The sequence below is a fragment of the Drosophila simulans genome, chromosome 2R (assembly GCF_016746395.2).
Source record: "Drosophila simulans strain w501 chromosome 2R, Prin_Dsim_3.1, whole genome shotgun sequence".
Lineage (NCBI taxonomy): Eukaryota > Metazoa > Arthropoda > Insecta > Diptera > Drosophilidae > Drosophila > Drosophila simulans.
The window spans coordinates 7,278,837-7,305,027 of record NC_052521.2 but is presented as its reverse complement, the minus strand read 5'-3'; the positions used below and the strand labels follow the sequence as shown (position 1 = coordinate 7,305,027).

The 26,191-nt window shown below is 42.0% G+C and overlaps 1 protein-coding gene and 1 long non-coding RNA gene across 11 annotated transcripts in view; one reads left to right on the top strand and one right to left on the bottom strand.

Annotated features, from left to right (window-relative positions):
• Window positions 1-26,191, top strand: part of LOC6733795 (myocyte-specific enhancer factor 2) — a 44,715-nt gene that overhangs the window by 3,997 nt on the left and 14,527 nt on the right. For all 10 annotated transcript variants that reach the window (XM_039292399.2, XM_039292402.2, XM_039292400.2 and 7 more), the window contains exons 2-3: window positions 13,809-14,024; window positions 20,236-20,294. The gene's annotated coding sequence lies outside the window, so the exon portion shown is untranslated. The remainder of the gene's footprint in view (window positions 1-13,808; window positions 14,025-20,235; window positions 20,295-26,191) is intronic.
• On the bottom strand, window positions 18,992-25,636 carry LOC120284446. Its single transcript, XR_006541619.1, has 3 exons — window positions 24,108-25,636; window positions 21,467-23,987; window positions 18,992-20,759 (listed from the first exon to the last, which is right to left on the bottom strand). It is a non-coding gene; the product is annotated as an uncharacterized LOC120284446 (long non-coding RNA).

Genomic DNA, 26,191 nt, shown 5'->3' with positions numbered 1-26,191 from the left:
CAGAAAGGCTCTTTTGATTCAAGAGCACTAATTGCAAATTTATTTTCCATTGCATATACGAATGCATATTCATTATATGTAGTATAACTTGTATACATAATGTGCCAAACGTTGAATTTGATAAGGTTTTAAATGTGTCTGTTGCCTGTTTAAGTGTCTCACCCTACGCCACCTCAGCCCACCCCTGGTCAACGCCCACCGTGGGCCTCTCCGTTGTTGTTGCTCCCGCTGTTTAATTTACTTCGTTTACCTTGCCCGAGTCCTCGCATTGCGCGTGTCCCTGATCCTGGGTTTTCACAACTCCTGGAGGAGCTACCTTCGCCTTCGCCCAACGCGTATTTGCTTTATGCAAACAGCATGAAATGCCAGTGGAAGTTAACTAAATTGTTTGAAATTATGCTCGCTAAAAGTTGTCAGGGGATTGCAGCAGAAGCTGCTCTTTGTTTCTCTTTCGTCACGAGCTCATTAAATGCGGCGATAAACTTGTACCATGAAAATTATTTGGGCCAGTTGGCCCTTTTAAATGCTAGAAATATCCCTTGGAATTTGAAGATAATTAGCTTGACCCGGATTAAAAGTTGTAGTTCTTACTGCAGGAGCTAAATAATTAAGTTGCTTTGGAGTAATAGATAATATGCAATACATACTATATAATTGTGCTGAAAGTCTTTGGAAATGTTTGTTATCATGATTTTAATTAACTAGCTGTAAATACTTACTGTCTCTATGAGTCAAAGGTCTCCCTCCATGAAAAAAACTTATCGCGGACTACCTCAACTTCAATTATGTGTGGACATGATATGCCAGTAGGAATCCCCCCTCTGAATTCCTTAAGCCCCCAAGCGAAGAATACCTGTTTTCCTGGGCCCCAAACGCTTCACATTTAGCTCGTAACTAGTGCAGTAGCTGGATTGCGAATCGCGAGATAACCAGATTGCAGCAGAAGATTGCACCACGGTGCGTATACGTCATGTGTCGCACTTCAACCTCTTCAGCGCCGCCATTTGCTCCGGTTTCCACTCCATCGACACTCCACTGTGCCATAGGTTGGCGCGCTTTAATGCCGCCGTCTATTTTTAGCCATTTCTAATGAGCGGTTGCTATTTTTAGGCCAGGTGCTCGTGTTCGAGCTTTCGCCCTGCCGCTTTGCGATTCGATTTTGGTTTCGTTTTCCACTGCAGAAGTTTATTGTGTGGGGATTGGCAGACCCACTGCTGGATGGATGGATGGATGGATGGATGGACGGACGGTTGGAAGTGGCCACTTGATTGCCGATCTTTGGCCGTGTTTGGCTCTGTGTTTGGCTTGTCTGGCTTTTTCGCCTCTTTGCTTCTGCTCGTTCTTTTTGCCAGATCATTATCATCATCGCTGGGCATTGCAGTTTCGTTTCAGATTGTGCGTTGAGGGGGAGGAAATTGTTTTTGGCTAGCGCTGGTAATTGTCTTTTGATGGCATTGATCACTTGAGCCCAGCTAGTTGAACGGGTTTTTTATGGCTCGAATGGGAGTAGGGTATTACATGTGGCTACCTTAAGTTAAGTGTAGCAGGCAGCTAAAATAAATAATAAATAACATTACACGTCTTGTTAAATCGGCTAATCGCTTTATTGGCGCATAAAAACTGTGGAAATTGGAGTCACCTCCTTGAGCGCCACTTGCATTCTTAAGGTTTTCCAGAGTTAAGTTAAGATCTATTTATATTAAAATTGACAATATTAAAGGGCATTTCCTAACATCCATCTTATAAAATATCTAAAGGTAGCAAATTAGAGGAACTTTTATTCTATATATTACGATAGGGCAATCGGTATTTCAAAGACTCAAAATGCGGTACTTGAAAACAGCCAAAAAAGAAAAGGTCCGTCCAAAAGGCGAAAAAAACAAACTCGAAAAAATACTTGATTTGTTCCACTTGTGGCGTTGAGTGCCAAAAATCGCCAACATCATAATGTTTGATGACTGTGAAAGTTTCCAAATGGTTCATTAAGCCGCTTAAATACACTCCGCACAGTCAGTGTGTGTCTGTGTCTATCCACATGGTGTGCAGGGTACAGTTTTGTCTCATTCTCAGCGGGCGATCATTAGAATCTGGCCAACGGGAAATGGTCACGGCTCAGACATTAGCCAGGGCCTACTTTAACTAATGGTGCAGGATGAACCACAAATTTGCTTGGAAATTAATGCGCTCAAGTCTTGAGTGCGGATAAAATGCCACTCTCGACCACCAACTACTGGTCAACCTTCAAATAGACATTTATAACTCTAATTTTAGACCGGATAAATATAGTGAGACAATTAGAGACCAAACAATGCTCAGACACACACAATTCGATTCGAAGTGACCATAGCCAGAGAAGGAAGCCGTGTAGCCTGTATGTAAGCTAATGAATTAACCAAATTATAGGTCATCCATAAATGCTTGGGAGCCCACCAGATGGGCTTCCTCCTTTTGGGGGGCGAACTTTTTGGGGAAAAGCACCTATGATGACACTAACAATGAACTTTAGTCCTTCTGGCGACTGGTGTCCTTCGTGGGATTTGAATTGTTCTTTCATATTAGTATTCATTCTGTTCATAAGTGCTGTACGCAGAATCGATTTTATAAAATAAAATTAATGACCTTAATAGGTTTATATGTTTATACGTATTTGGTTCCAATTAGGAGTTTAAGAAGCCAAGTAAAAAACGGCTGGCCTATTGAAAGTGTGCAGTTGCGTGTTGAGTCTTAAACAAATTTACAAGCAATTTCATGTGTTATAAAGATTTTTGTGTTGAAATCTGAATTTGTAGTCGATATGAAAGTTGTGTTAAAATTACTGCCAAATTAGAAACAACAGTAAAGGAGCAAGTTTTATATGAGAGTGTATAGGCAAACAGTTTCCTTCCGCCTAATTTTTCTGTTAACAAACATCTTTGAAGTTAATGTGACGCAAAGTTTTGCCGCAGACAGCCAATTCAATTGCCGCAAAAACAAAGCCAAACTTTTTAATCAGGCAAAGTTGAAGCGAATGTAAATGAGCAATAAAGTGACTTAATTTGTGTTGATGCGTAAAAAGCGAAAACATTTATGTCTGGAATTTCTCGAGACCTTTTAAGGAACAGGGGGCACTCGATCAAATCACAAAAAACTACAACTCATCATCGTACTTAAGCTTTTCAGTTAATAAGTTTCTAGTGCGCTGCGAACACGACTGTTTGGCTATCCAAAAATTAAATAAATAAATATTTGTCTTGCCAAAAAGTTCTCTCCCTCTCTCTCCACTCAATTTTTTCTTTGTTATGAATTTATAATCGAAAAAAGAATAAATAAATAAATAACAATGAAGCAGCTGAAGTATTACCTTGGGATCATTAGCAATTCGATGAGGTCGTAGAGACAGCTAGAGATGGCTAGATGGAGGGGTTGGTAGTAAGAGGGTGTTGGATAGAGGTCGGCTTGCCACGTCATGGTCTTGTCTTCGCTGAAAAATCTTTGCCAAAGCGAACTCGACTCGACTCGACTTGATTTAATTGCTTTAATTGGGCTAACCATTATTAATGAATAGAAAGAATTCTCTTTTTCGCAGTTATTACTTTTGTTTGGCTAACGGGCATCCATCCGTCTGGCAGATAATGGAGATAACAGGGTTTTGCATGAGATAACTATTTTTAGTGCGACTATTTTGGAATTCAGAGATTGGGGCTAATCTCTTGTTAACTCTCTAGTTCTTCTCGTCTGTGGTTTTGACGCCATTGGGGAGTTCTTCAGCTATTTGACAACCCTCCAGAATTGTCTGCTCTTGTCTGAAAAGCCCTCAAGTGGTGGAGTCCACTAAACAAAGCAAACATTGCATAGCTGAAGTGCGGAAATTGAGTTTTTTTCTGGGAGATTTTCACGGTTTTTATCTAATAGCTCGAATAAACTGATAAAATCACTATGAAGTAAGTTCCTAGCGATAAGAGCTATCAAAAAGCTTCGTTAGGAAATATGATTTGTGCTAACAGCAGTGGAAGAAGTCATAATAGAAGTAATAATACATTAGGGATATTAGAACTAAAAAGCAAATCAAACTTAAAAAGAACTGTACAAAATAAACATAATATATACGATGTCTGGCATGCCCCCAATACTTAAAGTAAAATATTATCTGAAATATTTCAAATGACGCATACATACTTCCTAGCACAAAGAGTGGAAGAATAAGAAGAATTCTCTGCTTTGACAGCTTTCAGACTCTGACATTTTGTGCTCATCGTGTCCCGGTGATTAAGGTGTCAATTGGGCGCAAATAAAAGAATAAAAATCGAAGATGCCGAGCGCGAGAGGTACGGAAAACATATAGTAAACACAGTTAATCCGACATCGGAATCAAATAAGAAATGAGTTTTTAAACAACATGTCTTCGGTAGCAGCAGCATCAGCAGCAGCAAGCGGAAAAAAAAACAAATAAGACGAAATATAATAAAAAATCTTAATCAAATACCGAAAAATGGTTACGCACAACAAGGCCTCCGAAAGAGCGAATGTGTGTGTGGATAGATTTTCGATGCCGGAGGGAGGAGAAAAAATTGGAGGGGTGGGCATGATAAAGCAGCTAAGCAAATAAATCAATAATGAAAATATTAGAGGCGACAGGTTCACAAAGTGTTTTATATGATTTGTGGCCCACTGCTGTTGTCTCTTTCTGCGGTCTTTTGGGCAACAATAAATACATATCTATATGCACATACATATATATGTATATATATAAATGAAACACTGGGAATAATAGCTAAGAACAGCAAATAGAAGACAACCGGTTCTCAAGAGATTTCACGCGTGAGTCGTTAAACGTCAATTAAAGCTTAATGCGATGTCCGAAAAAGTGAGCAGCATAAATCGGGGGCTCAAGTTTTTGTTTGTCCAACTTTTCGCTCGGCACGTGAAGCTGAAAATTTGCTGAAAGTTGCGCTTGCTCGATCAGTGATCGGTGGTACTCGTAATACCACGGCCCCCCTCTTTTCCGACACACCCCTTCCCCTCGCCCAGTGATCGTGCGTTTAACTGTTAACAAATCGTGCACACGCTGATGTCATATACCTATCGCCTTCGCTCCTCTCGCTCTCAGAGGCTATCTCGTTCTTATCGCTGGTGTGATGTCATTATGCAGCCAACTCTGATGCACTGAGAACAATGTCACCAGTGGTCATCGATCTGGAATTCCTCCACACGATATTAGTTATTTAAGATTTTACGGCTATGTGATATTTCTCAGTGTGATTGTGATTATATTGCAAAACTCGCGCGCTCTCTCTCTCTCTCTCTTGGGGATCTCGCTGTTTCTCCATCGCTCTTCTGATTGCTCTTCGAGCTTATTCTAATTGGATTGTGTGCGGTTGAAACCGGGAATTGTTGACTTTTTGTCATGTTTGTTTATCACTTTTGTCGCTTGCTCTGCTTGCGTTACAGTGCAGCCTGGCTATGAACACCAGTGGAGTAGTTTTCAGCCGTATAGATGATTTTATCGAGATATTCCTGTCGCCCGTATCACTTTCTCAGCTCGGTCTAGTTGTCCCACTAGCAATAAATGCTAATTTACAGCATTTGGAATTTACACGTGACTTTAGTTGAGAGTCGTCATCTCTTTCCGACATTTGGAAATGTGTGTAGCTATGTTTGTTAAATGAGTTGTTGTTCGGTTGTTCATCCATTGTTTACACCCTTTGTTATTGACTCTAAATATTACGCATACGACGCGTGTGATGAAAAAAAAAAACTATTTGCCAGGTGGTGTAATGAAAACACGCGTTATTCAATCCTCAAGATTGTTAAGTATTTAGAAATAGTTTTATTATTTGTTATTACTACTTAATATGTTTTTAGGCGAGTAGAAATAAGAATAAATTCTTTTACAAAGTACAGACTGTTGGATTCCATATTTTAAACAAGCGGCGCCTCGAATGAATCAGCTTTTCCGCCACTTGTGGCTGTTCTTATCTAATTTTCCTCACATTTTCCTGGCATTGCACAACTTGTTTGTTGTGGAAGTTCATAAACTAATTAAACAGCAAGCCACGAGGGTTGCGAGAAAAAGAAAAAGGCAAACGTTATTTGTTGTATCACCGAATTAGTTTAGTTTTCCTCGGTTTCCCGCCAATTTCCCCGGCATAATTGGCTATTCCACTTTGGCGGAAAAGAAACCCGAAAGCAATCAATTGTTTGTTTCAAAGGTTGCTTTAAATGTTATCCCCTGCATATTATCTGCAAATTAAACAATTTGTGACGTGCTGGCTTTAATTGCCGGGGTTTACCTTGTTCATTATTGTTGCTAGCATGTTCCATCGCTTTCTCTTCCTCCGCTTCGCGTGGTTTAATCTTCAAGGTCGCCGGCGACAGTGGGTGCACATTGCATTGAACTTGAACCAAGGGGTTGGTCGAGGGTCGATTCGCTCACTGGCTGCCAACTGGGGGCGTGTTCTCTTTTGCTGGTCGCGGTGCGTGGCCAGCTCACACAGATACTCACGCACACACAGACTGAGACTGCGGCCCACGAACACTGAACTAGACCAAGAACACCCACACTTTCACTCAAAAAGTGCATACATACAGGCGCTCGAGCTGAAATCTCTTTGTTGTGTTTTGCACTCAACGCCCCTCGGCTATGCAAGGGAATTTTCGAACCACCCACTCAACCTGCCCCTCCGTTTGTGTGTTTGCGTGTACGGCTGTGTGTCTGGGTAATGCATAAATTAATTGAATATTCAAATATTGCACTTTTTGTAGCCGAACGACTGACGTCAGTTGTGGGAACTCACCGCGGTGGCGGGGGAAGCGGTTCAACTTTAAACTTTCCGTCTATATTTAGCATCTAAAATAAGAACAAACAGCGGGGAAAGTTTTTCTACAGCTCCTATAAATGGTTTTTTTCTATTTTCTGCGCTTTTAGCGGCGTTTTAAAAGAGCAGCCGCGAAAGTGTTGCCTACTTTATGGCGCTCACTTTCGGGTGTTCTTGTGCTTAATGGCTGCAAGTTGGGTGCATTGTTGTGTGCCGAAGAGCGAGGATACCTATCATAACACTTGATTCAACTTGGCCGCAAACCGCAGTGGCAACAAAGGGAATGCCGCAAGACAACCGCAAATCCCATTTCCTGTGACATTTTCCCTGCGAACTGCAAGTGAAACTCAAAAATGCAACTGAAGCCAAAAGTCGAAGCTCATTACGAATGCAAAGCGCATTCCGCCTGCATTTGACGGCATTGACCAGGGGGCAGAGCCTTCTTGAAGTTAACCCAACCTCTTTACTTTGACCCCAGTGCCCTCGAATCGAGTATCTGAAGTTATAGTAAATTGTAGCTTTAATGAATAACATTTCGTGAGGGAAATTTAGAAGTTCAAGTCCACAGCTTACATTGTGTGTAAAGGATAGGATAGGATTTGTATAGGATTTGTATATTTTTGTGGATAATCTTCGGTGAGTTCCTGCACCTTGTTGACTACCTTCCTACTTTATTTGTCAATTTAAAACTGCCGCCGCAAATCGAGAATGCAAAGCACAACAGCGAATTCAAAGTCAGATTTTGCCACCTGTCAGGGCCAGCGATTACCACTGCATATCCCTTCAACACAATCCCAATCCCAATCCAAATCCCATTCCCACATTCACCTGGGCACTATGGGCAGCTCGTTTCAAGGACATTTTGTATGCGTCAAATGGCGTAACGTGGCAGGCCCCTCCCTGCACACCTGTCCGTTCTAACTTGTTTGCATTTGAATGGGAAAAACTGGCCATAGCGAAAGTGAAGTTTTGCCGTCGAGTCACGACGTTTTGGCCATGGTCTATGACTATATTACCAGCACTACCAACAACTGAACACTGCATTTGCATTCAGAGTTATTCTTTTCGCTCTTGTCTGACTGTCGCAGCGGAAATTCTCCAACCCTTTCCCCCCGTTTTTTTTCCGCCAATTGATTGACGCCGCACGCAGTTTGAATATTTGATGCCCTGGAAACGGCAAATAAATTGGTTTATCTAGCCAAAACACACAAATGTTATACTTGTTTTAGCCATAAAAATAAATTGCTAATTTTGTTGTTGCTCCTGCTCCTGTGCTGTGCGATTTTCGCGCTTCAATTTTCAATCTTCCATCTTCATAAATGGGCAAATTCGAAGGGTGCCAAGCACCTGATGTTACTACAGCATAGAATCGGGTTACCTACCTATCGGCTATATCTATCTATGTACTTTTATGTATTTGTATGTAAATATGTTTCATTTCCACATTTTCTGTGCGGTTTTGACAGGCAATGTAAGTTATTGGTTTTTAATGCGCCTCTCGTGCGCGGAAAATGTGGAAAAGGGGGGGCGTTGGAATTGTGGGTGTATATGTTTCTGAAAGGCCCATCAATAACGATGATGGGTTGAAAAGAGGTATCAGAAGGCATATTATGTAAATATGCAAATTACACGTGAATTACCAAAACATATTGAATTATGTATTTCCAGCTTGACGTTAGCTTAAATGTACGTGTAATTTAAACTAGATTATCCCTACTTGCTGAAATTCAGTTTTTATAAGATGGTATTATTTAACAAACAATATTTTCATATATGTATGTGGTAAATTCCAGTTAAATTTATGCGCTATATTGAAACTTTTTCTTGGTTTCGGCATTATTTTAAAATCAATAAGTGTACATTGAAGTTTGAAATTCTGTAATCAAAAGTGTTCGTAGTTATTCAGATTCGAAATTAATAACCATTTCCATTGAATCGTGGGACTCAATATGGTTGGAAAAGGATGGTGTGCCTTTGGTACTTCTGCTTACTTCACTGAATTTATTACGGCAAATTGGTGGAGTTGTGGGTTAAGGGGCGGGCCTTAACCCTTTGGGCCCGATATTGTTAATGCTGTCGCAAGCTTCCAGTTCAATAGGGCGCAAAGCGAACATTCTCTCCGTATTTAATCATTTAACGCCTCATTAATTCATCACTTTCAATCAAATTTTACGCTCATATACGTCTTTCCATCGCCGTAAACGCAGGTGAGTATCTGTGTGAGTTTTCCCTGTCACGGTGTTTGTGCGGATGTAAGTGCGACCAGGTATCGCTTCATTGGCCACAGTAACCCGCGATTAAATTGCTTTTGCCCGCCGTTTCCATCGCGGTTTCCGCAGCGCGAAACTCATTGAGTTTTCCTTTAATTCTTTAACTTTTGCAGTATATTATTTAACGTCGGCCCTTTCCCAAAACTCATTGCATATTTAGGGGCGCACTTCCATTGACTGCATAACTTTGGTTCACACGTTTATTGGCCACGTGACAAAATGGCTAAAGAGTGGTTTACATAAGCGTAGTAATTCGCAACCGGAAGAAGGTGAAGGAATTTCGGGCAATCTGCGTGCACTTTACAATTGTAAGATTTTATTCCAAGCCGAATTAGAGGAAAAGCAGAGGCCTTTCGTACTAATAATAGTACTTGGCTAAAAGGATTTCCCGCCCGACAGTCAAATCGAAAAATCGGACGTTTGGCATTCGTTATTTGCGGATTCTGCCAACTGAGCCAACACATTTCACTGCCTGCCTTCTGCTGTTTTAAAAATAACTCCTTGTTTTGTGGAATTCCATGGAAATCATGCACATCGGGAAATGTAAAAATATTGATGTTTTCAGTGCTAATTTTAACTGATACTCTGCGGCCGGCCATCGAGTGGGAAAATTAGCTTAGCCACCCCCAGAGAAACTAAACGCAACCAGTTAGGGATCCGCGGAGGATACTATATATACATAATACCCAGTGGATATTTTTGCGGGCCATGAGGTGTACGCTATGTGTGTGTGTGTGTGTGTGTGTGTGCGTATCTGTGTGGGAAGTGCTGCCCCTTGGCCCCTGGCCGTGGTTATATAAATAAGTGAACATTTATTTAAAAATCATCATCATCGCACTTCCAATTCCAATGCAGCAGCCACGCCGCACAGGCGGCCGCACGAAAACAGATGCTCAGAGTTTCCTTTCTTTTAGTTGAAGGAGATCGCCGGTCAAAGCAACAACACAGCACGAAAGAACACTGAACAGAACCGAAGTCGAAGGCGACCAAAATACGTGTACAATAACAAAGCAAATCAAAAACGAATGCGAACCAAAGCCCAAAAATAATACAATTCTAAAATATATCTCTCAGTGTGCGGCTGTGCGTCGCCGTGTGTGTCTGTGTGTGGCTTTTCGATTTATTTCCGACCGATCAGTCGGAATGAAGAGTTAAGAGCTTTATAAGCGATCCGCTCGAGCAGTCAAAACGCGCGCGCCATTTCGTCGCATTGCTCGGTAAATATCGGGCTGTCGATAACTTAGTTCAAATCAATAAAATATAACAAGTTAACTAAATGCAATACAAAAAGTGTTAGCATTATGCTTTTGTTATTACATTGTTTGGGAAAACATGTACAAACAGGAGTGCGAGGGAGATATTTAAAAATTACGTTTAAAACATAAATACAAAATTTTAAAAACACTAAGATATCTTAGGAAATTCTGGGCGTAAAATCCTGGCTTGCGAACGTTAGAGTGGGCGTGGTCAAAATGTGTTTGTCTTATCAATGTTAATGGAAATATATAACCCGATCGAATTGGCTAGTGATTAGTACTGCTTTATAGGTTCCAAATCGCTTTCTTCTACCTGTTACACACATAGTTATCAACGCATAAAGTACCTACTTATACTCTAAGAGCTTTATTAGTTATTGCAAAGTTGGATACTTTAACTGTCTCATAGTCCTCATTCCGGGAATTGTTCGTTTTCTATTGCACAGTCCGTTTAAACGCTTTGCTCGCTTGTTGAATACATAATTGGCCGCTTAATACGATTTGGCCATAATCTGATTAGCTTCTTCTTGGCAAAACATAAAAAGGCAAACAAAGTTCGCCGTGCAGCAAAGCCTCCTGCCCAATTTGGCATCCTTGAAGAGCCACCACAATCCAGCGGAAAAATCCTTTGTACACATACTCCCACAAAGGAAAGCACACACCCGCAGTACTCAATCACTTCCATGAAAACGCCATTAAAACGCTACGAGAGCGCTTTGGCGACGCTTAGCTCGAAAGCTCATCAAAAAGAGATTCTGCAGGGGATTCGACGAGGTCGGGGATTCCCCAGAGGATGGGGCTTTGAGGCCAGTCAAAAGATGATGTCTGCGCCTTGTTGGCGGCATTATTACCTTATTTCGGGTTACCTCTAATTTTAAAATGGCTCAAACGCAAACAAACAAATACAATATGAACCGAACTGAACCGTACAGAACAGAACAAAACGGATTCGAGCAAAACGAAACGGAAAAGCAGCAGAAGAAACAAAAAGCGTTTTTTATAGAACATTTATTTATAATTATACATTCTCGGTGTATATGCGATTTTCTGCGCCAGTAAAGTGAAGTGTAGGAAATATACACACGTCTATACCTCCTCGCACATATAGATTCTTGTACAATATTTTCATTTCCAATCCTCAATCCGAATCAATCGGCTCGCTTCGCTAGTGTCCGTGTCACATCGTAATATCGTTTCCATTCGACGACAATCGAAACAATCGCAATCGATCATCGGACGTGAGTGAAGCGGTGCCAATTAAATTTAATTTCATCCAGTAAAGTGCAATTCCGCTGTCATAAGTCGTGAAATTTCCCAAAATAAAGTGAAAACATCTGTTTGCGAAGAAAGAAAAAGAGTAATAAATAAAGAATCGGGAGAATTCAAAATGTTGAGTGAAGTCAGCAACATGTTGCCAGCAAGTGATGTGCAAGTTCGCCACCAGAGGTCGTTCTGTAATACTCAGCCCGCTAGACGGCGCCAGTCGCACGATCGGCTTCGGTTTTACCAAGTGCCCAACAGATGGCGCCAAAAGTGCCATTCGAAAGTGTAAGCAAAAAGTTAATGTTTCTAACAGTTAAAAGTGGAGCATAAGAACCCCTCGAGACTTTTCCCCGAAAGCAGCTTAGCATGAAAAGCTTATCAACTAATACCTCTGCTCTGGGCTAGGCTGGTTACTAGCAAAACAAAGGAAAAGAACTCAAGATGAGGTCGGATTTGAGGTTGACTGCGGGCTGAAGCTGTCAATCACTTTGGATGGCGAGAGGAGAGCTCTTGAGCCATTTCCGTTTCCGCTGGGAAATTTAATATGCCTTCCAGTGCATTGGTTCCCTCCAATATTCCTACTCTGCATTACCCGGTCCCGCGATTTTTGCACTATATGTTTCTGTGTCTAAAAATATTTGTTGTGCCCCTTTTTCGAGTTTACCCGCTACTCTTTTCCGCTTTGTGCAAATTTTATTGCTTGCCCTTTGTTAATGTGGTTTATAAATTCCATAAGATTAACGAGTAATATTTATTCCAGTACTTCTATTTAAAAATTTCTACTTCTTCAAAACATTTTTTGAAACGGGTAAGGAATATAATTTGTCCTCCCCAAATACTTTTATAATTTTGAATAATAATAATGAATAATTGAAAAAATTTATTAATTATTTATCCATTTTATAATTATTCGTCTATGCTGTTTGTTTTTCGTCATGTTGTTTCTAAATTGCAAAAAGTTGTTTATTTACGCAAATTTTTGTAGACTTTGGCCGACAGCCAACAATTGCAAATGCTCAAAATTTGAAAAACTGAAAACGGCACGAAAAATTACGATAAATACAAAGAAAAAAACCGTGACAATTCGGAATTTCAACTGAACGAAATCAGCTCAAAACATAAATACGATTTAAAAACAATAACTTTTTGTGAAGAAATAAATATTTTGTGTATTCAAAAAGAATTATAAAGTATATTCTGACTTTTTGACACAGAAACAGAGAGTTTCAAAGTATTCCTATATACATAAGTATATGTTGTGGGCGTCAGGGAATGTTAAAGGTATAGAAGATGTATGCCATCGATAGAAAACGAGGGGAAGTGGGGTAGCAAAAAGAATAAAACGAGGTGGGAAATGTGGAAAAATATTGAGGGGGAAATTTATGAGAGACAACTGCCAGCTGAATCTGTTTGATGTTTACTTTTTTTGTGCCTGTGTGGTAACGACTTGTCAATACCCTAAAAGAAAAGGGATTGAATCCGAAATTGGAGACCTAATTTTTAAGTAGTCTAGTTTTTAAAAAGCTTCCAAATAGGCGGCCCTCTTAATTCGGCTTTAAAGTTCCAGGAACTTATGAGTGTGCGTTGGTGTTTTTTGAAGTTTTCATTTTTTTTGAAGTAGCCACAGGAGGTGGCAGTCTGAGGCACTCATAGGTAGCCATTTCACTGGAAATGCCATGGCAACGCAACAAAGGGAGCACCACAAGCACACGCTCCTCTCGGGGACCAATGATATACAGAAAGCTGATCAAGTCTATGGCAACCTGGGTGGATGGGGTATGTGAACATGGAGGAGCTGCCTCCGATTGTCTGCTGCTGGGGATGTGAATGTGGATGTGGCTATGGCTGTTGCCGTTGTCGCTGAAGCATTTCATTAGCCACCCACGCACTCTGACACTCACAACCACAGCAAAGCGGCCCACAGATACGAATACAGATACAGATACTGCCGCAGAGATACTCCGACTCTGTGTGGGCGATTGTTGAGCACAGCACGCGCGCATTTCCCTCAACACAAGAGAATCCTGCAAGTGACTATCTGCCACCCCAAATGCCATCCCCATCGCCATTCCAAATGCCACCTCATCGACCCCCGAAGACCCCCGACTTGTTGCATTTTGTGTAGGCTCGCCACAGCGGGGGACTCACGTTTGCGCACATTTCTTCTGAAAACGATAGAAAAGCACTTGTGCAATGGCTAATATATATCCCCATTTTACTTACAGTTATACAACAAATCTCAGGTGGAAGCAGCAGTGTCAACGTCAATGTCAATTCCCATTAACTGCAAACAATAAGCCAATGTACAAATCCGTAATATAAGTGATCCACGCGAGTTCTCCAGGACTCTGTTTTGGGTAGTCACGGGATGCTCGTTGAACACTGGCCATAGATCTTCTTTCGGAGCGAATTACTGCAGGGACAGTTGGCTCCCATATAAAGTAAGTGATAAGTGTTAAGTTTAAAGATTATAATGCTTATTAATTATAACAGTGTTAGATGCCTTATAGATTACTTTTAAGTAAAGACCTTTCTTTCGGCCACTATATAACCATATTTCTTAATATTCAAACAGTATACAGTTCTAATAGAAAATCTTTTAGTTCTCACTTAATTTTGGTTATATTATTTTGATTATGAAAGTATAGATTTACAAGAACTGCCTCATTATACAGTATTTCTAGCGAAGTTTGATTGTATTACGAATCGCAGGTTCATTTGGCATACGCATAGTGTGGACCTGTAAGAGCTGGTGCTGTACACAGAGTCGTATCCATTTCGGAGCAGCTTTCTTGGCTCTCGACCGGATTCCTGGGCAGTCTGCGACTACGAATACCAGATCGGACCAGACCTACAACAACAGCTGCGTATGCGAGATGCGCACAGACACAGATACACTGGCACTCGCACACACTGCCAAGTATCCAATACTTTCAATTAACGTGAAACATTTTCGCCAAGAATGTTTCCTTCCCTTTGCCATGGAAACAGCGGGGTGGAGGAGGGGGGTTCGGTTGGGAAATTTGTGGGGGAAACAAAAGCATTGTGTTACAAAGTTCCGTGCAGATATCGATGGTTTTGGATTGCCGAGCTCCAAGAAGCAACACCATTTGCAGCTAATTAAGTACATATCTGCAGAGCTTCCTCTGTGTGTCAGAATTTTTCCTCTGGCATCATATCGAACGTCATTGAATGGCGCCCCGTCCCGCTCTCTCCTTCGTGAATATAACATTATATATTCAGGGGATCATCAAGTATTCAAGCACGCGTCGCCCAAATGTATACACATCGGCGTGCGTACATATATATAAGTACTTATATACTTATACATGCATATACATATATCTATTCGACGAACAGAGGGCCGGAAAAGTTCACCTGAAGATAAAATTTGTTGCAAACGCAGGGCGAGTTTTGTTTCTTTTCCTTTTTGTTTACGCTCGATAATTGCACTCGACGACCGCAATAAAGGAAAATTAAAGTTTCCCTTTGGCGGCCCACTCCGCCGCTCCCCCCCCATTTTCCGACCCCCTTTGACATTTGTGCAGTTTTGGCTTGACGTCGTCGTCGACGTCCCGTTCTCTGTCATTTCATTTGCAGCTTTAAGTATTTTGGCCGCGGGCCAAAATGTTTTTCATGTCTTGTTGTCGCTATGCCACAGGCACAGCCACACACTCTCGCACACTCGCACTCACACTCACACTCATACACATGCACATTCACCGGCGGCAGGCGAGAGGGACAGTTAGTGATTAAGCGTGAAAATATCAGATCCATCCCATCCCCATCCACGGGGTGGTACAGCAACCGCAACAGCGTCAAGAAAGAAAAAGAAAACAAGAAACTGGCAAAATTTTCTAGTTTTCTGCAACATTTTCTGCGACCGTTGGTCTCTGGTTTTCTAATTCGTTTTCTTCGCGTTTGGTTTTTGGCAAGTGCTGTATGCAAATTAAAATTGTTTCAGCGCAGATAAAATGTAATGTGAAGAGGGCTGAGCCAAAAGAAATGAATTTAATTCAATTTGAAAGATCCAATTCAATTGCGGCGAAATGGAGCTTGTTTCGGTGCAGAATAACAGAATTTATGGAAATGGCCAACGAAATGTTAGCTTAACAGTTTATTCTGACTCATTGGTAAAACAAAGAACAAATTTGAATAAATATTAGTTTTCACTCAAATGAAAGAAGTCTTGGAAAATATAATACAAAATATTTTCTTAAAAAAAGTGAGCAATATTTAACTATTTGATACTCTTCTGGAAAACGAGGCAGAACCGCTAATTAAATCTTTTGTTTTTAATACATTACTTTAGGTCAGATATCATTTTATTTCAGATCTTTCCTGTAACTTAGGATTTCTTAGATCTCTAGGGATACTCAAGAAAACAAGCAAATCGTAGAATGTTTTGCATTCCATTTGTTTTCTTTACCAATATCGCATAGCTCTGGATCATATATCGATCTGAGGCACACACATTCTGGCATTACGATTTCCATGTGCTTTTCCCCGCCGGGATTATCCAGCTTGCCTGCCAAGAAATACGAGCAAAGGGGCCAATACAGCTATATGGCCCCAGCGTAAAGAAGATATATACACAGATATTTGTTTATACGGAATGTCAGTATAGCAAACACTGGCATCCTCTCGCTCGCTCCTTGCCCCTTCCCTTGTATTTGTATCTGTATCTGTATCTGCATCTGTGTCGGCGTCTGTATCTGTATCTGTATCCGTATCCATCCATATGTGTATCTGCAGCTGCGCAATTGGCGACGACAGACATCAGGCGCTGTTAGCTGACATGGACAGCAACTGGTAGAGCGGGCAATATAGGATACTATATAGAGGTGGAGGAGGAGGAGGAATGGGGAGAGTGGGAGGGTGACATACCGCATGGGTCTTCATTTTGCAGTTACACATCGAGGCGCTTTCGTAACGCATTTTGGCAGCACCTGTCTTCCCCACCCTCGGTGTCCACCACCCCTTCCGCTCTGTCTCTTCCCCACAGAAGCAGCCATTGCAAAATCTTGTGTAGAAAGATCGGAAAATTTCGAAAGAGAATTGCCGAGGAAAACTGAAATTTAATCAGCAAACCCACACCGATGTAGTTTTGGCAGGGGCCCGAGCATAAGTGTGCGGAAGAAAGGTGTGGGGAAGACTCACACACGAGCATCCGAAGAGAGGGACCAAAGCAGCGCAACGTAATGTGGGCACACACACACCAACGCAGATCGTAGAGAGAGGTGTGTAGAATGGGTGGAAAAGGGGGAAGACTGGCGATCGAGGCGAGCACTTTGTCTATATTTAGCCCGAAATGCAAATGGCGTCAGCGCTCACGCACACACTCAATTGCACAGACAGGCGAGAGGTGGGTTCCACTGAGGTGAGTTCACGGTTTTTTGCGCATGCGCTCCTTCCCCACAGACCGCCATTTTGAATATCGCCGATCGCAATACAGAAAAACGAAAGCACAGGAAAACGCAGTGAGAGGAGAAAAATTCAAGCTAAAAACCTGTATAGATTTTAATAGATTTTTCCTCTTGGGCCATAACTAAATTTAAGATTTTGTTTTGGTTTTTGTTTAAATTTAACTTGTGAATGAACTGGCCAGCCGATCAGAGACAACAACAGGTCGCCACCCCCTTTAAGGCCCCCAAATATTATCAATTTTCTGCAAGCGCCAAGTAAACAATCGATTTGAGCTAAAAATGTTATTGGCCCGAGTTTTATTTTTACAGAAAGCGCACGGGCACGTGCCGTGTCTAAAATCGTGCAGAAAGCAGATATAGATATATAGCCACAGTCGTAGATGCGGTTATAGATATAGTTCTCTGCGTTTGCATCATCTCATCATAATCGCCGGGCTGTCCGCTCGTCTGGTTTGGTTGTTTCCATGTTTATACGGATTTCTGAGTTTATGTTTGCCTATTCTTATTGGTTTCTACATGTTCCTAATGTCCGGCTGTTTTGCATTACCGCTCGACTGGGTGGTCCAGAAATGCAGACAGACGATCTGCCCACCCATCGAAAAACGGAGGCCCGACTTGTCTGTAGATTTGTTTTGGCGTCGCCTTTTTCGGAAAATTTTTTAAATGTATTTGGAAATATGGAAAATGAGTCGTTGTAGATGTTGGTATATTAGGTATTAAAATGGAAATCTTAACCTTTTTAGTTGAACCATATACTGATTCTTTTTGCAAAGAACCTTAAATACCCATTTTCTTTATTAAGTGCCCATAGTTTAGATATGTGTTTAACGAACTTGTCAAAAAGTTGTATTAAAAATTCTTATAGGACATTTCGATGGATTTTCTAGGCATCTCCTAATCTATATTTAGATGTCCCCGCCTTCCGACCAATTGTTTTTCTATACCATTTGCCCATGGTCTCAGCTGTGTAACCCCAAACCGAAAGTGACAAACAGCATTATTGAAAAATTATGATTTCTTGGGCATGTCCCCAAGGCGTGACGAAGATCGAGGGATACACATGTACATGCAAAGGTGGGCTGGAGGGGGTGTGGCCGTGGCCAAAGGATTGTCTGTGCTCCGCGGTGCCCAGTTCCCGAGTGCATTCCTCCCTCCCCGCCGCGTGCATTTCAACCGATCTCCGCTGGAAAAAAGCCACGTAGAGCACGCGTGTTGTGTGCAGGCAGAGATTTGCCATGGATTTACCCCTCGGCTTCGGATCTACTCGGATATAGCTGCCCCGCTCAGTTTACTAATTGCTTCCGTTTGCCGATGCTACGGGTGCTACGGCTGCCCGAAGTTTTCAGGGGTCTAGAGACTCATTTTAATTGCATTTCTTTTAACGGTAACATCAGTGGCAGCAGTTTGCCCCCATCCCCCATCGCAGTCCCTCTTGGCTGCCTGTCAGTCTGGGCGACGGTCTGACGGTCTGATGGTCTGATATTCTGATTCCCTGCCACGTCAATAACATTTGCGTACGGCAGAGATGCGTGTCGGTGAACCTGTCCATGCATATGTATGTGTGCGCTCATGGGTGTGGGTGTTGAGGGGTTCTTCATGTTTCCCAGCTCTGGACTCCTTTAATGGGAATTTTCCTGCACTTAGTTGTTTACAAAAATCATGTTCTTTCACAAATGTTGTAAAGCCCCTTTGGGCTCCGCCTCTGTCTAGGCTTTGTTGTAGTTTCGGAGGCCGAATAAGTTAAAAAATCAAAGGAAACATTGCGAGTACTCGCTCGAAGATATAGACATATGTACATATGTGTATAGTATGTACTCACATAACCTACACTGAAGTCATAAAAATTTTAAGTTTAAAAACCAAAATTCTTCATACCAAAAATGGTTAAATCTTATTAAACAAGAATATTTAACATATTGGTATTCTTCTTTCAGTTTTAATATGGTTTTTAATATCTTTTTGTACTTTTAAGTAGTTTCAATTTCATAATTTTTTCGCCGAGTGTATGAAAAACCATAAGATGTTTCTACATCGATGCGCCTTATGGCCGCTGCTGCCGCTTCAGTTGGCTTTAGGTGAGAAAGACAACAATAAAATGTGGCTGCAGGCTCCTAAACAGATACAGATACAGAAACAGAAACAACCGCACACGGATACGGGGCTCAAGTGGCTTGGGTGCCTCCATTCCGATGCCCAGACATTCTCGGCCAGAGAATCCGCAGTCGAGGAGAATGTTATGCTAGATATGCCATTTGACTTCTGGCTCGGCAACTGCAAATGCAATGGCAACCAGGAAACGACCTCGCCATCCAAATCAGCAGCTAAAGGATGCGCCCACTTGAGACCGGGCTCGCTATCGGTAATCCCGTCCATCCAGACCGGGGAAATGTGCCTCATTAGGCCTGGGGATTTCCTGAGTGTCTTTTATGCAACAAACATCTGATGAAAATTAGTTTGAGAAATAGTCCTCATGTTGCAAATGCTGATTGGGCGAACATCATTTTCTTTCTATAGGGTAGGGGTGTAAAGATTTGACTTCATCTTTATTACTAGGATTATAGAATTTAATCTTAATTTAATAACATTGATCTTAATATAGTTACGATTTTGGTTCCTTACATTGGTTACTAAATTAAAGAAGAAGAACGTGCGCAATACTTCAGAAGTGATAGGTTCTATATATCACCACCCAATCTACCCGAGCAGCATCCCAAGTCGCTGCGTCACTTGTTGAGCCTTCAGATGGCTCACTGTTCCGCCGCCCTACTCCTTGGTTCCCCACGCATTCAGTGGCTTTGTTTGCGGCTTCGGCGAATGTCGCTTTGCATCAGCTTACAAGATTTATGGTATCCTTTCAACTTTAAACCCGCTCTGCTCACTTGTCGTCTGGGACTCACGCAGCAGCTTCTCGGTTATCCAACTCGTTATCTGAGTTCTTTTAGTCCATTTTTGCAGGGGGTATGCCGCACATGTGCGGACCCCGACTTTGCCACCGATTTCTGGGGCTTCTGGAGATTCTAGTGATTCTGGGGTTTCTGGGCGGGGGGCGCGAACAGCGCGATGCAGGAGGTCAACGTGGTACGCGTGTGCATTGAACTGAGCGTCATAAATCGCTGGCGTCACGGACGCGTTTTCGCAGCTCGGCGTTTTGTCGTAAGCTGCCCCTCCCCCCAGTGGCCACCCAATTTTCTAATTTCCATTTTCGTATTTTTCCGCCTCTTTGCAGCTCAATCTTTTGTACCTGTTGTGTCGGCAAAATTGCTGAAAGCGAGCTCCCCGAAGAAGGTGAGTCCTTAGAACCTGTTTTGTTTTTCGGCTTGTTTCACCTTCTTATGAAGCACGTGCCTCGTATTATGAAGCTGGCCAACAAACACACACGCACTCGTGCGCAAGTTTGTGTTTGTGTGTGTCTGTGTGTGTGGGTGCAAGGCAAATATTTACACTCAATGGAACATAATAAAGACATTAGGGAAATATTGTGTTATGTGGAGGCATAACTCAGGTTCTGTGGGTGGAAATTGTATAAACTTATCAACCCGCCGCCACCCCCTCGGGTTTTCCTTCTGCTCGTTTTCTCTCCCGCTGTGTGTGAGTGTGTGTGTGTGCGGGACACTTTTCTTTATTGCTCTGCGAGTTGTCAATTTCCGTGTGTCTGCCTGTCTGCCTGTCTGCTTTCCCACCAGTTTTTCCCATCCCTTTTCTCCAGCCAGGATGCTTGGTATTGTTTTCCACGAGTTCGGTTTTTGTTGGCTGGAAAAAAGGAGAAGGTAGTTTGGTTGTCTAGTGTTTACATTAGACTGCACATTAAACAGCAGTCGCTGGAGTTTTTCATAGGCAACAAGTTTCCTACTACACAATCTCGGAATCACAATAAACAGTATTTCGTAGTAATATTTAAAACAAATTTTCGGTTGAATTTGTTGTTTACTTGGCAAGGCAAGAAGTTATGACAGGACTAAGTTCTAAATTAACTTAAATTTCGTATTTTAAAATACTAGGACTTTAATAATTGTTTCTTGTTATTTTCCGCCCTACTTAATACCATGGATTCCAATTGTGATGCACGTTATTTATAGCGTACTTTCCTTCCAAAAAGCGTTATAACAAGCTAAAATGTAACCTAAACCGCTTTTCAATGCCGTGAATTAAAGCAGCCGAGGCCAGCAGCTCACTCCCACTCAAACTTTAGTTTTCCTCAGTACATGAATGTTTTAGTGTGTTCCCGAGTTTGCTTCAGTGTCAGCTGGGATATGCATAAATAACATTGATTGATATGCCACCCACTCGAAATTTATTCGCTAGCTATTCCGAATGTTTCAAAATGATTACCCAACTCACTGTCGCTCGCCGAATGATATGCCACTTAGTTGATACTGAAGCACACACTTTATGAGTCCATCAATGGGCCAACTTATGAATGAATGCGAATCAAGTTTGGGGGAACTCAATTAGCTCACCTTGAATGTATGTCATCCGTTTCAATTATAAACCTTTTTGCAGCTCGTCCTTGCCCCAAAAAAAGAGTTCTCGCATTAAATATGTGCCATTTTCCCAAACCAGCTCGAAAGGAAAAGTGAGGAGTAGAAAAAAAAAAACAGTTTGGTAACAAGGGAAAATGGTCGACGGTGACAGTTTTGCGGACGGCAGGTCGTTCAGTTCAGGATGTGTGCTAGAACAGTTGAAAAGTTTTCTATTTGCCGTGCCATGCTAATTGCAAGTCGGGATGACAGTCGAAGCCAATTAGAGGCCAGTTTTCGCATTCTAAGCCAGTCAAAATGGAAGGTTAGGCATCCGGCCTTCTTCTCTGGGAACTTATCAGTCATGCAAACAGAGAAATGCTTTCACCGTCGAATCTCGAATCCGAATCCGAATCCCTCGATCCTTCGCCCCGCAATGACACACGTGTTAAGGTGGAATTATTCGGGCTGACAGCCTGAAACTGTAGCTAAAAGAGGCTCTTCTGCGTGGGCGTTTAGCATCGGGGAAAATTGATTAGATTAGGCAAAATTCGACGTTGTCGCAATGAAGGAGCGGCAAGAGGAACAGTAGCGTACTTAAGCTGGCATTTAATCACATTTAAATTGCACTCAGTGCCCGGGGAAATTGATTGAGATTTTTATGAATTAGGGAGCAAGTCGGGGTCCTAAGCCCGTTTAAGTCGAGCAATTGAAATGTAATTAGGCAATGCTAATGGCGACACCTACCCCTCTCCTTTGGCAGGAAGTCGACCAGCTCCCCAGAGACTTTTCCGCGTCGAAATCACTTGAGCTGAACTGAACTTCCATTGCTTTTTTCGGGGGCCCAGCATTTGCATAATTGATACCACCGCAGACATTTTTCAATTTCGAAATCTCGACGAGCAATTAAAAAGATGTTTTTCCCGTAATTCCGTATGCTTACAACCCTCCGGATACACTTGGTGCTGTTCTACTGCTGGGTATCTGCAAGATGGGCATGGCACGAAGGGCAATTTGAATGAGATTTATGAAATTACCTACGCAGCGTTTACAAAAACATCAACGGCGGAGGGCAGTAGCATGGATATGAGTTTCACGTGGCTTGGCTTGGGGTACTCGAAGATCCCCCTGAAGAAACCCCTGCCAAGCAGTTAAAGTCGGACTCAACGCACATTGAGGCCGATGCTGCTGATGCTGCTGCCGCAGATGCCGCATGTTGCACATGTGTTGAGTGCATGCAACATGCAGCATCAACCGTACGGCGCACAGCATCGGGGTACATGGTCATGCGCAAATCGCCGGGCGGCGTTTATTGAATTAAGACTGTCGACGACTGTTTGCAGTTGGCAGTTGTCGCACCCAGTGGAAGCGTTAAAAGTCACAAGGACACTGCAAACGGGAATCGGAATGGAAATGGAAATGGGATTGGTAATGGGAGTGGGAAAGGGATCTTCGGATATACACACATGGATCGTTTGCTGCTGGGTTCGGTTCTCAAACTGCAACATTGTGGCGCCGCCGAGAGGCGAGGGCCATAAAACGGGTAACTTGGTCGCGCTGCACTTGGTATCGGTTATGCGTGATTTTTACAGAATCCATTCACTCGGCGGGGCGGAGCAATATCTGCGGCATCTGGCATTCGCATATTACTCGGAAAGTCACGTTAAAGTTGCGTCCACTTAACTGCAACTGCAATATGGGCATTCTTTAAGATTTCACCTCCCTCAATATCCTTTTGTCTGTGTTTTAACTATCAATCCAATTATTAAATCGCAGCTTACACTAAATAAGAATATCTTTTAATATATTTTCTTATTGATACAAATGCCATATTGTAATGGCTAATCACTAAAATTGTCGCTATTGGAATTATCTTTATTGTTTATAAATAGACGCAAAATCATTTCTTATATGGGTTAGAACTATAGATGGTAAAGTGTAAGAAACTAACTTTTATAAATAGTTTACACTTTATACAGTAGATTTTTTTTCTGGTTGAAAAGTAGCCACAGCTTTTATTTGCTTCGCAGAAGTAGACTAATCACATCCAACATTCCCAATTTTCCTGTCTTTATAAAAGTCGATTTTTGTAATAATTCCTATTGGGATCAAGTAGGGGTACATGTATCCCTACTTTATTATCTTTTCGCCTACATAACCTGCATAATAGAGCGTGTTTAAGGTAAATAATATCTCGCTTAACGCAACAATAGACAGGGTCTGGGTCACAGGGCTTTGGATCCCACTTGGCTGGCTGGCGGTCCGGTTCACAAATTAAGCCCCAACTTCAGCCATACAACTACTTTACCTCTGTCTGAATAGGCAATCATCAATCGAGCAGAAACAATGAATCGTTGGTTGCCGCACACCCTAGGATCCTACGGGTCCTACCCTTTGTCCCTTCCGATTCCTTCCATTTTGTGTGTATTTATTATACCCACTAGCAGACGATTTAGTTCAACATTCTAGTTCACATCGAAGCTAACAAGAACAGCAGTCACAACTTTGAAGTTAATATCACCTATTAAAAATGAAATTAATTTTAATGATAGTTATACCATACTTCACCTTTCTAAAAGGCGTAACCAAAGCTAGTAAGTATGCCACATCTTTTGTAACAGGGTATCGAGTATATACTTACCTTTTTCTGCTGCCAAACGCAGGTCAACAAAGTTTTTATTAAGCTGCGTCGAGGGGGAAAACTAATGGTAGGTGGGTGTTTATAGAGAGGATCCAGTGGCAAGGACAAATAAATAAAATACACACAAAAAAAACCCAGATAGTGGGAGGAGAGAGGTCCTGGAAGGCAGGGAGATACGGATACAAAGGAAAACGGAAACCAAAGCGATGTTTAGCAGGGGTGTAGTGAAGGGGGGTGGTGAAGTGGGGGATAATTAACATTTATGGGAGGTTGCCAGAGTGGGACAACAAGCTCTGCGAGGGAACTAACTGTAACTGTTGCTGATTGATCAAGTGTGTGGGTGAGTGTGCGTGTGTGTGTCTGGCTGGGGCACAAACAAAAACCATATGTTTCTCGTTCGACTCCCGCACGCACTCACTCACAAACCGAATTACTCACTCACCCCCACCAGCCCCCTCTCTAACGCCCCCAAACCCCGCCGCCTCTCGCTCACTCTTGCTTTCGTTGTGAGTAAGAACTCAAAGTCAGCGACTGCGCACTCTCTCTGTCTCTCCCGCTCTCCCATTGCCCGGCAATGTGTGTGTGCGATATTCTGTTACACAAAAAGGCAAAAACAAAAGGCACCGTTAGAAGGTGTGCGCGTGTGAGTGAGTTCACCACGAAACGAAAATCCTCACCGCCAGCCTACGTATACGTGTCCGTTTGCTGGCTGTGCGTGTGTGTGAGTGTGCGACTGCGAGAGAGCCTGGCGCAGTGCAGCTGTGTGCGGGCGTATCTGTGTGTGCGTACTTGGCGTTACGACGTCAACGACGGCATATCCGTCAGTACGTTTGTACGCGTCCGCAGCGCCGCTTCTTCAGTTTTTCGGTTTTCGGGATTTCGAGATTTTGAGATTTCGATTCGATTCGATTTCGGCAGATCAGTTTGCGATCCGTTTGCGAGTTCGATATTTTCATTCCGAGCCAACGATCCAACGATCCGATTCCGCTAGCGATTCACAACAGATAGAGATACTAAATCGAACGCCGCGAGAAATTATGCTGGCCCGCTGCTCTCGCACTACGCGCAATAATTTATTTTTACTCCATATAAACAAATTCAACGTCTATTTCCAAAAATAAATGGCAACAATAATAAAAATAACAACAGCCGTCGGACAATTATAAGTTTTTATTTTTAACTTTTATTTGCGCCAACCGCCGCCGCGACATCCCCGCCCCCGCCAGCCCGGACTTTGTTTATATTTACAAAAAGCTAAAGCACACGACAAACACAACAGCAAACATATCACTGACTGCATTTCGCCCCGATGTTTATCGAACGAGCGGCGTAAACAAAGCCAGAATTCAAACAATAATTCAATTTGCATCTCAATTGCAAAGATTTTCGTGTGTGTGCTCGGAAACATTTGTGCAAACACCTCGCCAGCGACCTGACATCCCCAGAAAAGTTCAAAACTCGTCGGTTTCTATTGAGTAGTGTATTTTTGAGAACATTTTTCGAGGAAACGGAAGCTCAGCTGAAAAGCGATTCATGTAAGTTTATCTACTACTGAATGTTTTCGTTTTCAAAAGTAGTTTTTAAAACCAGGTGAAATTAAATATCTCTGCAAAATGGGTAAAACGATTTTTACTCTTGTCTTTAGAATAATTTTTGCTGTTTGTGATAACAATTTGACTGATATTTATGAGCGTCATAGAATCCAATTGAATGCCTCATTTCAATATAAGGGATTTTTTGTTAGTCATACTTTTGAGACACATTTTTAAATCAATTATATATTATGAATTATAAAACCTAATTTTGGTTATCATATACACCTTATTCATTTTCGTTTTCTTATTGAGCTATAATTCCGCCCAAAATCTTAGTAATTATTTACAGATCATCGATGAGCTGTAAACCGCTCCTTTTATATGCCGATAGGGCAATTTGATTATTTATATTTTACAATTACAAAAACACTGGCAGCCGGCATGTCGGGAACCAAATAAGCAAGTTACCCATGCAAACTGACGTCATCGCTGAGCCAAACGTTGGGATTCCGAAGAAAAAGAGAGATATCAGCCTGGTTTTCGAATTGT